Below are 12,590 nucleotides of genomic sequence, written 5' to 3'. Positions count from 1 at the left end.
GTTGCTCAGTCATGTCCAACTCTTTGCAACCCCATGAATCGCAGCACCCCAGGTCTCCCTGTCTATCACCAACTCCCAGGGTTCACTGAGACTCATGTCCATCGAGTCAGTGATGCCATCCAGCCATCTCATCCTCTGTCGTCCCCTTCTCTTGCCCCCAATCCCTCCCAGCATCAAAGTCTTTTCTAATGAGTCAACTCTTCGCCTGAGGTGGTCAGAGTACTGGAGTTTCAGCTTTAGCATCATTGCTTCCAAAGAAATCCCAGGGCTGATCTTCAGAATGGAGGAGTATATGAATAGTATATGAATTGCTATTCTCAATTTTTCACATAGGTCCAGCCAAAAAAGCAAAAATTGAAATTATTGTACACTGACACGTTTCCTAGATTTTGTCTATCAGGATGTGTATTTCATGGTGGCCCTGCTTCCTCAGTGAAAGGTGATTTAGTAAAAAGGCCAGAAAAAGGAAAAGCTGTATGTCTGACCACCTTGCAAGTAATGCAAAGGGATAAATAGCCATACTGTAAAAATTGTATAGGTTGGTATACACAGAGCTGAAGCAAAAAACATACAACACTGATCAAGAAAAACAGAACCAAAAACACCTTTGTTTCTTTTTTTAAAAATTTATTTAATTGGAGGCTAATTACAATATTGTACTGTTTTTCGCCATACATTGGTATGAATCAGTTATGGGTGTACATGTGTTCCCTATCCTGAACCCCCCTCCCACCTGCCTCCCCATCCCATCCCTCAGGTTATCTCATTGCACCAACCCTGAGCACCCTGTCTAATGCACTGAACCTGTACTGGCAATGTGTTTTCACATATGATAATATACATGTTTAAATGGTATTCTCTCAGATCATCCTACCCTAGCCTTTTCCCACAGAGTCCAATCCAATAGGCTGTTGTATACATCTGTGTCTTTTTTGCTGTCTTGGATACAGGGTTATCGTTACCATCTTTCTAAATTCCATGTGTATGCATTCGTATACTGTATTGGTGTTTTTCTTTTGGGCTTACTTTACTCTATAATAGGCTTCAGTTTTATCCACCTTATTAGAACTGATTCAAATTTATTATTTTTAATGGCTGAGTAGTATTCCATTGTGTACATGTACCACAACTTCCTTATCCATTCGTCTGCTTATGGACATCTAGGTTGCTTCCCTGTCCTGGCTATTAGAAACAGTGCTGCGATGACACTGGGGTACACAAATCTCTTTCAATTCTGGTTTCCTCGGTTTGTATGCCCAGCAGTGTGTTTGCTGGGTTGTATGGCAGTTTTATTTCCAGTTTTGTAAGGAATTGATGCCGGGAGCCCATGAGGCATTCCACTTGTGACAAAGGTCATGAGAAAGGACGCTCGGCATACGCAAAGGAGGGATCGAGCCTCAGGAGTCCCCCTGGATATTCTCGAGCATCTACCCCCCAAAACCAGAGTCTGCCTACTTTATTGCTTTGTGCTCTCACCTCTGACTTTACTGGGGGCTGTCCCCCACCACCATCTCGCTGTCTCTGACAAAGAGCTAACTTACAGCTCCAATTAATAAAGTTCCTGGGCAATTAGGAGTGTTTAAATCCAAACCCCTCAGATGGCTCTCTAAGTCACCTGACAAGTTTACCCGGACTCCTACAGCTATGTATACGATTGTTTACAGTCTCCCAGCCTCGAGAGCCACGGGAAGCTAAAGATATTCAAATAGCTTAGAGCCTCTCAGAGAGTTAGAAACTGTCAGAATAAAACCAGTAAAGGATTTCATTGATGAGCCAATGCTTGTTGCCAAGTTTTCACATCCCCTGAATTGTATCCTTGAATGTGTATTAATTAATATAGTTGGTATATAGAAATAATAAGTAGTGGCCTTGGTGTTAGTAACTTTAGACTCTTAGGGTAATAAATTCTTTGCTTTGTTGTAAACCCATTACACATCCGCCCTATAGGAATGCAATTTTATCTTCGGAAGATGGCGCCAAACCTTAAAATAATTACTCTTAGAGAAAATAAGTCTGAACTGTTGATAAGTCTTTGTCAGGAGCCATAAAATGTTAATAGGCCTTCTGGCCAGAAGACGATGTAAATCACCTAAACCATTTGTATACGATAAATTTGCAGGAAAGAGACCCTGGTTTTTGATAAGGATCAAAAAACTGCTGACTTTGCATCCCCTATTATCCTATATGTGTAACTTAGAGTATAAAAGCCCGTTAAAAATAAAGCTACGGGCCTTGCTCACCAACGCTTGGTCTCCCCATGTCATTCTTCCCTTTAACTTCAGCTGAATCTCCATCTGGAGTGCGGAACCCACCATGCTTACTAATTATGCCTGGGCTTCTAGGATCTGACCAGGGAGGCCTCAGTGTCTCCTCTCCTTCGGGAGGACAGAAGGACGCCTGCAGCCTACGTAAGTGGTGCAAACCTCTTGTCTTGAAGTTTTATTGGTCTCCCTCGTAAACCAAGCTACTCAGCCTCTTTTCTCCACTGAATTTTCCTACTGAGCTATCCTCATTCTATTACTCTTTATATCTTTAATAAATAAATAGTCGCCTAGGCCGTCTCTCCTTCGAATACCCTGGATCAGCCGGGGCTGGACCCCAGCAAATCTCCACACTGTTCTCCATAGTGGCTGTCCTAGGTTGCATTCCCACCAACAGTATAAGAAGGTTCCCTTTTCTCCACATTCTCTCCAGCATGCATTGTTTGTAGATTTTTGGATAGTAGCCATTCTGAACAACCTGAGATGGTACCTCACTGTGGTTTTGATTTGCATTTCTCTGATAATGAGTGATGTTGAGCATCTTTTCATGTGTTTCTTAGCCATTTCTATGTCTTCCTTGGAGAAATGTCTGTTTAGTTCTTTGGCCCATTTTTAGACTGGGTTGTTTATTTTTCTAGAATTGAGTTGCAGGAGTTGCTTGTTGCTTGTATATTTCTGAAATGAATTCTTTGTCAGTTGCTTCGTTTGCTATTATATTCTCCCATTCTGAAGGCTGTCTTTTCACCTTGCTTATAGTTTCCTTCATTGTCCAAAAGCTTTTAAGTTTTATTAGGTCCCATTTGTTTATTTTTGCTTTTATTTCCATTACTCTGGGAGGTGGGTCATAGAGGATCCTGCCGTGATTTACGTTGGAGAGTGTTTTGCCTGTTCTCCTTTAGGAGTATTATAGGTTCTGGTCTTAGTTTAGATCTTTAATCCATTTTGAGTTTATTTTTGTGTATACTGTTAGAAAGTGTTCAAGTTTCATTCTTTCACAAGTGGATGACCAGTTTTCCCACCACCACTTACTGAAGAGATTGTCTTTTCTCCATTGTATATTCTTGCCTTCTTTGTCAAAGATAAGGTGTCCCATAGGTGCATGGATTTACCTCTGGGCTTTCTATTTTGTTCCATTGATCTATATTTCTGTCTTTGTGCCACTACCATACTGTCTTGATGACTGTAGCTTTGTTGGATAGCCTGAAGTCAGGCAGCTTGATTCCTCCAGTTCCATTCTTCTTAAGGTTGCTTTGGCTATGAAAGGTTTTTTGTATTTCCATACAAATTGTGAAATTATTTGTCCTAGTTCTCTGAAAAACCATTGGTAGCTTGATAGGGATTGCATTGAATCTATAAATTGCTTTGGGTAGTATACTCATTTTCACTGTATTGATTCTTCCAATCCCTAAACATGATATATTTCTCCATCTATGTGTATTCTCTTTGATTTCTTTCATCAGTGTTTTATAATTTTCTATATATAGGTCTTTTGTTTCTTTAGGTAGATTTATTCCTAAATATTTTATTCTTTTTGTTGGGAATGGTGAATGGGGTTGTTTCCTTAATTTCTCTTTCAATTTTCTCATTGTTAGTGTACACTAACAATGGCATTGAATGGCACTGAAACATGTAAAATATCATGTATGAAACGAGATGCCAGTCCAGGTTTGGTGCACGATACTGGATGCTTGGGGCTAGTGCACTGGGACGACCCAGAGGGATGGTATGGGGAGGGAGGAGGGGGGAGGGTTCAGGATGGGGAACATTTGTATACCTGTGGCGGATTCATTTTGATACTTGGCAAAACTAATACAATTATGTAAAGTTTAAAAATAAAATAAAACTTTAAAAAAATAAAATTTAAAAATAAATATATTTTTTAAAAAAAGAAATGCAAGGTATTTCTGTGTGTTAATTTTATATCCTGCAACTTTACTATATTCACTGATTAGCTCTAGTAATATTCTGGTGCAATCTTAAGGTTTTTCTATGTAGAGGACCATGTCATGTGCAAACGGTGGAAGTTTTACTTCTTTTCCAAATTGGATTCCTTTTCTTGCTTTTTCTGCTCTGAAATCTGTGGCCAAAACTTACAAAACTATATTCAATAGTAGGGGTGAGAGTGGGCACCCTTGTCTTGTTCCTGACTTTAGGGGAAATTCTTTCACCTAAAAAAGTTTTTCACCATTGAGGATAATGCTTGCTGTGGGTTTGTCATACATAGCTTTTATTATGTTGAGTTATCTTCCTTCTATACCTGCTTTCTGGAGAGTTTTTATCATAAATGAATGTTGAATTTTATCAAAGGCTTTCTATGCATCTGTTGAGATAATCATATGGATTTTACCTTTCAGTTTGTTAATGTGGTGTATTATTTTGATTGATTAGTGGATATTGAAGAATCCTTGTATTCCTGGGATAAAGCCCACTTGGTCATGATGTATGATCTTTTTCATATGTTGTTGGATACTGTTTGCTAGAATTTTGTTAAGGATTTCTGCATTTATGTTCATCAATGATATTCAGTTCAGTTCATTTGCTCAGTCATGTCCAACTCTTTGCAACCGCATGAATTGCAGCATGCCAGACCTCTGTCCATCACCAACTCCTGGAGTTCATTCAGACTCATGTCCATCGAGTCAGTGATGCCATCCAGCCATCTCATCCCCTGTCATCCCCTTCTCCTTCTGCCCCCAATCCCTCCCAGCATCAGAGTCTTTTCCAATGAGTCAGCTCTTCGCATGAGGCGGTCAAAGTATTGGAGTTTCAGCTTTAGCATCATTCCTTCAAAAGAAATCCCAGGGCTAGTTCTTTAAAATGGACTGGTTGGATCTCCTTGCAGTCCAAGAGACTCTCAAGAGTCTTCTCTGACACACAGTTCAAAAGCATAAATTCTTCGGCGCTCAGCCTTCTTCACAGTCCAACTCTCACATCCGTACATGGCTACTGGAAAAACCATAGCCTTGACTAGACGGACCTTTGTTGGCAAAGTAATGTCTCCGCTTTTCAATATGCTATCTAGGTTGGTCATAACTTTCCTTCCAAGGAGTAAGCATCTTTTAATTTCATGGCTGCAGTCTCCATCTGTAGTGTTTTTGGAGCCCAGAAAAATAAAGTCTGACAGTGTTTCCACTGTTTCCCCATCTATTTCCCATGAACTGATGGGACTGGATGCCATGATGTTCGTTTTCTTATGTTGAGCTTTAAGCTTTAAGTGGAGAGCACTTTCACCTTATCAAGAGGCTTTTGAGTTCCTCTTCACTTTCTGCCATAAGGGTGGTGTCATCTGCATATCTGAGGTGATTGATATTTCTCCCGGCAATCTTGATTCCAGCTTGTGTTTCTTTCAGTCCAACGTTTCTCGTGATGTACTGTGCATAGAAGTTAAATAAGCAGGGTGACAATATACAGCCTTGATGAACTCCTTTTCCTATTTGGAACCAGTCTGTTCCATGTCCAGTTCTAACTGTTGCTTCCTGACCTGCATACAGATTTCTCAAGAGGCAGATCAGGTGGTCTGGCATTCCCATGTCTTGAAGAATTTTCCACGATTTATTGTGATCCACACAGTCAAAGGCTTTGGCATAGTCAATAAAGCAGATGCTTTTCTGGAACTCATTGCTTTTTCCATGATCCAGCAGATGTTGGCAATTTGATCTCTGGTTCCTCTGCCTTTTCTAAAACCAGCTTGAACATCAGGAAGTTCATGGTTCACATATTGCTGAAGCCTGGCTTGGAGAATTTTGAGCTTTCTTTACTAGCGTGTGAGATGAGTGCAATTGTGCGGTAGTTTGGGCATTCTTTGGCATTGCCTTTCTTTAGGATTGGAATGAAAACTGACCTTTTCCAGTCCTGTGACCACTGCTGAGTTTTCCAAATTTGCTGGCATATTGAGTGCACCACTTTCACAGCATCATCTTTCAGGATTTGGAATAGCTCAACTGGAATTCCATCACCACCACTAGCTTTGTTCGTAGTGATGCTTTGTAAGGCCCACTTCACATTCCAGGATGTCTGGCTCTAGGTGAGTCATCACACCATTGTGATTATCTGGGTCGTGAAGATCTTTTTTGTACAATTCTTCTGTGTATTCTTGCCATTTCTTAATATCTTCTGCTTCTGTTAGGACCATACCATTTCTGTCCTTTATCGAACCGATCTTTGCATGAAATGTTCCTTTGGTATCTCTGATTTTCTTGAAGAGATCCCTAGTCTTTCCCATTCTGTTGTTTTCTCTATTTCTTTGCATTGATCGCTGAAGGCTTTCTTATCTCTTCTTGTTATTCTTTGGAACTCTGCATTCAGATGCTTATGTCTTTCCTTTTCTCCTTTGCTTTTCGCTTCTCTTTTTTTCACAGCTATTTGTAAGCCTCCCCATACATACATTTTGCTTTTTTGCATTTCTTTTCCATGGGGATGTTCTTGATCCCTGTCTCCTGTACAATGTCATGAACCTCATTCCATAGTTCATCAGGCACTCTATCAGATCTAGGCCCTTAAATCTATTTCTCACTTCCACTGTGTAATCATAAGGGATTTGATTTAGGTCATACCCGAATGGTCTAGTGATTTCCCCTTCTTTCTTCAATTTAAGTCTGAATTTGGCAATAAGGAGTTCATGGTCTGAGCCACAGTCAGCTCCTGGTCTTGTTTTTGCTGACTGTATAGAGCTTCTCCATATTTGGCTGCAAAGAATATAATCAATCTGATTTCGGTGTTGACCATCTGGTGATGTCCATGCATAGAGTCTTCTCTTGTGTTGTTGGAAGAGGGTGTTTGTTATGACCAGTGCATTTTCTTGGCTAAACTCTCTTAGTCTTTGCCCTGCTTCATTCTGTATTCCAAGACCAAATTTGCCTGTTACTCCAGGTGTTTTCGTGACTTCCTACTTTTGCATTCCATTCCCCTGTAATGAAAAGGACATCTTTTTGGGGTGTTAGTTCTAAAAGGTCTTGTAGGTCTTCATAGAACCGGTCAACTTCAGCTTCCTCAGCGTCACTGGTTGGGGCATAGGCTTGGATTACTGTGATATTGAATGGTTTGCCTTGGAAATGAACAGAGATGATTCTCTCGTTTGAGATTGCATCCAAGTACTGCATTTCAGACTCTTGTTGTCCATGATGGCTACTCCGTTTCTTCTAAGGGATTCCTGCCTCCAGTAGTAGATATAATGGCCATCCGAGTTAAATTCACCCATTCCAGTCCATTTTAGTTCACTGATTCCTAGAATGTCGACATTCACTCTTGCCATCTCCTGTTTGACCAGTTCCAATTTGCCTTGATTCATAGACCTAACATTTCAGGTTCCTATGCAGTGTTGCTCTTTACAGCATTGGACCTTGCTTCTATCACCAGTTATATCCACAGCAGGGTATTGTTTTTGCTTTGGATCCATCCCTTCATTCTTTCTGGAGTTCTTTCTCCACTGATCTCCAGTAGCATATTGGGCACCTACCAACGTGGGGAGTTCCTCTTTCGGTGTCCTATCATTTTGCCTTTTCATATTGTTCATGGGGTTCTCAAGGCAAGAATACTGAAGTGGTTTGCCATTTCCAGTGAACCACGTTCTGTCAGACCTCTGTCAGACCTCTCCACCATGACCAGCCCGTCTTGGGTGGCCCCACACGGCATGACTTCGTTTCATAGGGTTAGACAAGGTTGTGGTCCTTGTGATTAGATTGACTAATTTTCTGTGATTATAGTTTCAGTGTGTCTGCCCTCTGATGCCCTCTTGCAACACCTACCGTCTTACTTGAGTTTCTCTATATTGGTCTATAGTTTTCTTTTTTTGAGGCATCTTTGTCTGGTTTTGGTATTAGGGTTATGGTGGCCTCATAGAATGAGTTTGGAAGTTTACCTTCCTCTGCAATTTTCTGGAAGAGTTTTAGTAAGGTAGGTGTTAGTGCTTCCCTGAATTTTTGGTAGAATTCAGCTGTGAAGCATCTGGTCCTGGGGTTTTGTTTGCTGAAAGATTTCTGATTACAGTTTCAATTTCCTGCTTGTGATGCATCTCTTAAGACTTTTATTTCTTCATGGTTCAGTTTTGGAAAGTTATACTTTTATAAGAATTTGTCCATTTCTTCCAAGTTGTCCATTTTATTGGCATACAGTTACTGATAGTAGTCTCTTATGATCCTTTGTATTTCTGTGTTGTCTGTTGTGATCTCTCCATTTTCATTTCTAATTTTGTTGGTTTGATTCTTCTCCCTTTGTTTCTTGATGACTCTGGCTAATGGTTTGTCAACTTTATCTTCTCAAAGAACCAGCTTTGGGCTTTGTTGATTTTTGCTATGGTCTCTTTTGTTTCTTTTACATTTACTTCTGCCTCAATTTTTAAGATTTCCTTTCTTCTACTAACCCTGGGGTTCTCCATTTCTTCCTTTTCTCGTTGCTTTAGGTGCAGAGTTAGGTTATTTATTTGACTTTTTTCTTGTTTCTTGACATAAGCCTGTATTGCTATGAACCTTCCCCTTAGCACTGTGTCCCATAGGTTTTGGTTTGCTGTGTTTTCATTTTCATTCATTTCTATACATATTTTGATTTCTTTTTTTATTTCTTCTGTGATATTTGGTTATTCAGAAGCGTGTTGTTCAGCCTCAGTATGTTGGACATTTTTAATAGTTTTTTTCCCCTGTAATTGACATCTAATCTTACTGCATTGTGGTCAGAAAAGATGCTTGGAATGATTTCAATTTTTTTGAATTTACCAAGGCTAGATTTATGGCCCAGGATGTGATTTATCCTGGAGAAGATTCCATGTGCACTTGAGAAAAAAGGTGAAATTCATTGTTTGCTGGGGTCCAGCCCCGGTTGGATCCAGGGATTCCCTCAGGATGACAGCGTTGGCGATTAAGGGATAGCAAAGGCTGAGAGATTTTTTAGATGCTCAATAATAACTGGTTTACGTGGGAAATCAATAAAATTTGTGACACCAAACTTGCTCTGACCCCGGAGGCCGCAGTTGCCCTCTCAAATAGTGGAAGGTGCCCCACCTTAGGCACCTTCCCTAGTGGGTCTTAGAAGCCCAGGCAAATGAGTGGTTGCAGAGGACCCCCGCGCTCCAAATTATTTTGCCATGAAGGAAGAACAGAAGAGAAAAGGAGGAAAAGGAAACAAGAAAGAACGACACGGGGAGACCAAGCTTCAGTGAGCAAGGCCCGTAGATTTATTTTCAACAGGAGCTTTTATACCCTAAGTTGCACATAGAGGATAATAGGGGGTGTGAAATCATGCAAAGTTAGCAGTCTTTGATCCTTATTGAGACCAGGCTTTCTTTTCTGTAAATTTATCATACACAAATAGTTTAGGTGATTTACATCATCTTCTGGCCAGAAGGCCTGTTAATATTTTATGACTCTGATAAAGGTTTGTCAACCATAAGACTTATTTTCTCTAAGAGTAATTATTTTAAAGTTTGGCGCCATCCTCGGAAGGTGTTAGATAACGATGCATTCCTCCAGAGCAGAGGTGCAATGGGTTTACAACAAAGGAAAGAATTTATTACCTTAAGGGTCTAAAGTTGTTAACACCAAGGCCACTACTTATTTTTTTCTTCATACCAAATATATTAATTAATACACTTCCAAGGATACAATACAGGGGATGTGGAAACTTGGCAGAAGCATTGACTGAACAATGAAATCTTCTACTAGTTCTATTCTAACAATTTCTAACTCTCCGAGAGGCTCTATACTATTTGAATATCTTAAGCTCCCCATGCCTCTTGCTGGCTGGGAGACTATAAACAAACGTATGCATAGCTGTAGGAGTACGGGTAAACCTTTCAGGCAAGTTAGAGAGCCATCTGAGGGGTTTGTGAACTAAAACACTCTTGTCAAGCCCAGGAACTTTATTAACTGGAGATGTAAGTTAACTCTTTCAGAGAGGGAGATGGTGGTGGGGGACAGCCCCCCATAAAGTCAGAGGTGTAGGTGAGAGCACAGGCAGACTCTGGTTTTTGGGTAGACGCTCAGGCAGGCCCAGAGGGGCACCCCTCGAGTTCTGGCTCGCCTTTCCCACCAGAACTCTCCCACATAACCTTATGGGTGGGGACTCCCGTGCTGGCTCCCAGCAATTGTTTTGGGGTGCAATGTCCTATAGATAACAATTATGTCTAACTGGTCTATTGTATAATTTAAACTTTGTGTTTCCTTGTTAATTTTCTGTTTAGTTGATCTATCCATAAGTGTGAGTGGGGTATTAAAGTCTCCCACTATTATTGTGTTGTTGTTAACTTACCCTTTCATACTTGTTAGCATTTGTCTTACCTATTGAAGTGCTCCTATGTTGGGTGCATATATATTTATAATTGTTATACCTTCTTGAATTAATCCTTTGATCATTATATAGTGCCTTCTTGTCTCTTTCCACAGCCTTTATTTTAAAATCTATTTTATCTTATATGAGTATTGCTATTCCTGCTTGCTTTTGATCTCTGTTTGCATGGAATATCTTTTTCTAGCCCTTCACTTTCAGTCTGTATGTGTCCCTTGTTTCGAGGTGGGTCTCTTGTAGACAGCATATATAGGAGTTTTGTTTTTGTATCCATTCAGCCAGTCTTTGTCTTTTGGTTGGGGCATTCAATCCATTACATTTAAGGTAATTATTGATAAGTATGATCCCATTGCCATTTACTTTGTTGTTTGGGGTTCAAGTTTATACAGCCTTTCTTTGTTTCCTGTCAAAGAAGATCCTTTAGCATTTGTTGGAGAGCTGGTTTGTTGGTGCTGAATTCTCTCAGCTTTTACTTGTCTGTAAAGCTTTTGATTTCTCCTTCATATTTGAATGACATCCTTGCTGGGTACAGTAATCTGGGTTGTAGGTTTTTTCTCTTTCATCACTTTAAGTATATTCTGCTATTCCCTTCTGGCCTGAAGAGTTTATATTGAAAGATCAGCTGTCATCCTTATGGGAATCTCCTTGTGTGTTATTTGTTGCTTTTCCCTTGCTGTTTATAATATTTGTTCTTTGTGCTTGATCTTTGTTAATTTGATTAATAAGTGTCTTGGGGTGTTTCGCCTTGGGTTTATCCTGTTTGGGACTCTCTGGGTTTCTTGGACTTGGGTGATTATTTCCATCCCCATTTTAGGGAAGTTTTCAACTATTATCTCTTCAAGTATTTTCTCATGGCCTTTCTGTTTGTCTTCTTCTGGGACTCCTGTGATTCGAATGTTGGGGCATTTAACATTGTCCCTGAGGTCCCTGAGGTTGTCCTCATTTCTTTTAATTATTTTTTCCTTTCTGCTTCATTTATGTCTACCATTCTATCTTCTACCTCACTTATCCTATCTTCTGCCTCCGTTATTCTACTGTTGGTTCCCTCCAGAGTGCTTTTGATCTCAGTTATTTCATTATGCATTATTGACTCTTTTTTCTTCTAGGTCCTTTTTAAACATTTCTCGCATCTTCTCAATCCTTGTCTGCAGGATATTTATCTGTAACTGCATTTTGTTTTCAAGATTTTGGATCATTTTTACTATCATTATTCTGAATTCTTTTTCAGGTAGACTCCCTATCTCCTCCTCTTTGGTTTGGTGGGTATTTATCATGTTCCTTTACCTGCTGAGTATTTCTCTGCTTTTTCATCTTGTTTAGATTGCTGTGTTTGGGGTGGCCTTTCTGTAGGGTGGCAGTTTGTGGTTCCTCTTTATTGTGGAGGTTCTTCCCTGCGGCTTCTCAAACTTTCTGGTTAGGGGAGCTTGCATCGTTGTTCTGGTGGGTGGAGCTGGATTTCTTCCATCTGCAGTGCAATGAAGTGTCCAGTAATGAGTTTTGAGATGTCTCTGGGTTTGGTGTGACTTTGGGCAGCCTCTATATTGAAGCTCAGGGCTATGTTCCTGCATTTTTGGAGAATTTGTGTGGTATGTCTTCCTCTAGAACTTGTTGGCTCTTGGGTGGAGCTTGGTTTCAGTATACGCATGGGTGCTTTTGGATGACCTCTTATTAATGTTTCTGGAGTCAGGAGTTCTCTGGTGTTCTCAGGTTTTGGGCTTAAGCCTCCTGCCTCTGGTTTTCAGTCTTATTCTTACAGTAGCCTCAAGACTTCTCCATCCATACATCACCACTGCTAAAACATCTAGGTTAATGGTGGTAAGATTCTCCACAGTGAGGGACACCCAGAGAGGAGAAGAGAAGAGGGAGGAGGGAGATAGTGGTGACCAGGAGGAGAAGAGGAGGAATCAAAAAGGGAGTGAGCAAGTTAGCCCTAATCAATTCTCTGTATGATCTCCACAGTCTGGATCCCTCAGAGATGTTCATGGAGTTACACAGAGAAAAGACGAGGGAGGAAGGAGACAGAAGTGAACAGGAGGAGAAAAGGAAGAATCAAAA

This window comes from Bos taurus, chromosome Y, assembly GCF_002263795.3.
Source record: "Bos taurus isolate L1 Dominette 01449 registration number 42190680 breed Hereford chromosome Y, ARS-UCD2.0, whole genome shotgun sequence".
Classification (NCBI taxonomy): Eukaryota; Metazoa; Chordata; class Mammalia; order Artiodactyla; family Bovidae; genus Bos; species Bos taurus.
Note: the sequence above shows the minus strand (reverse complement) of the source record.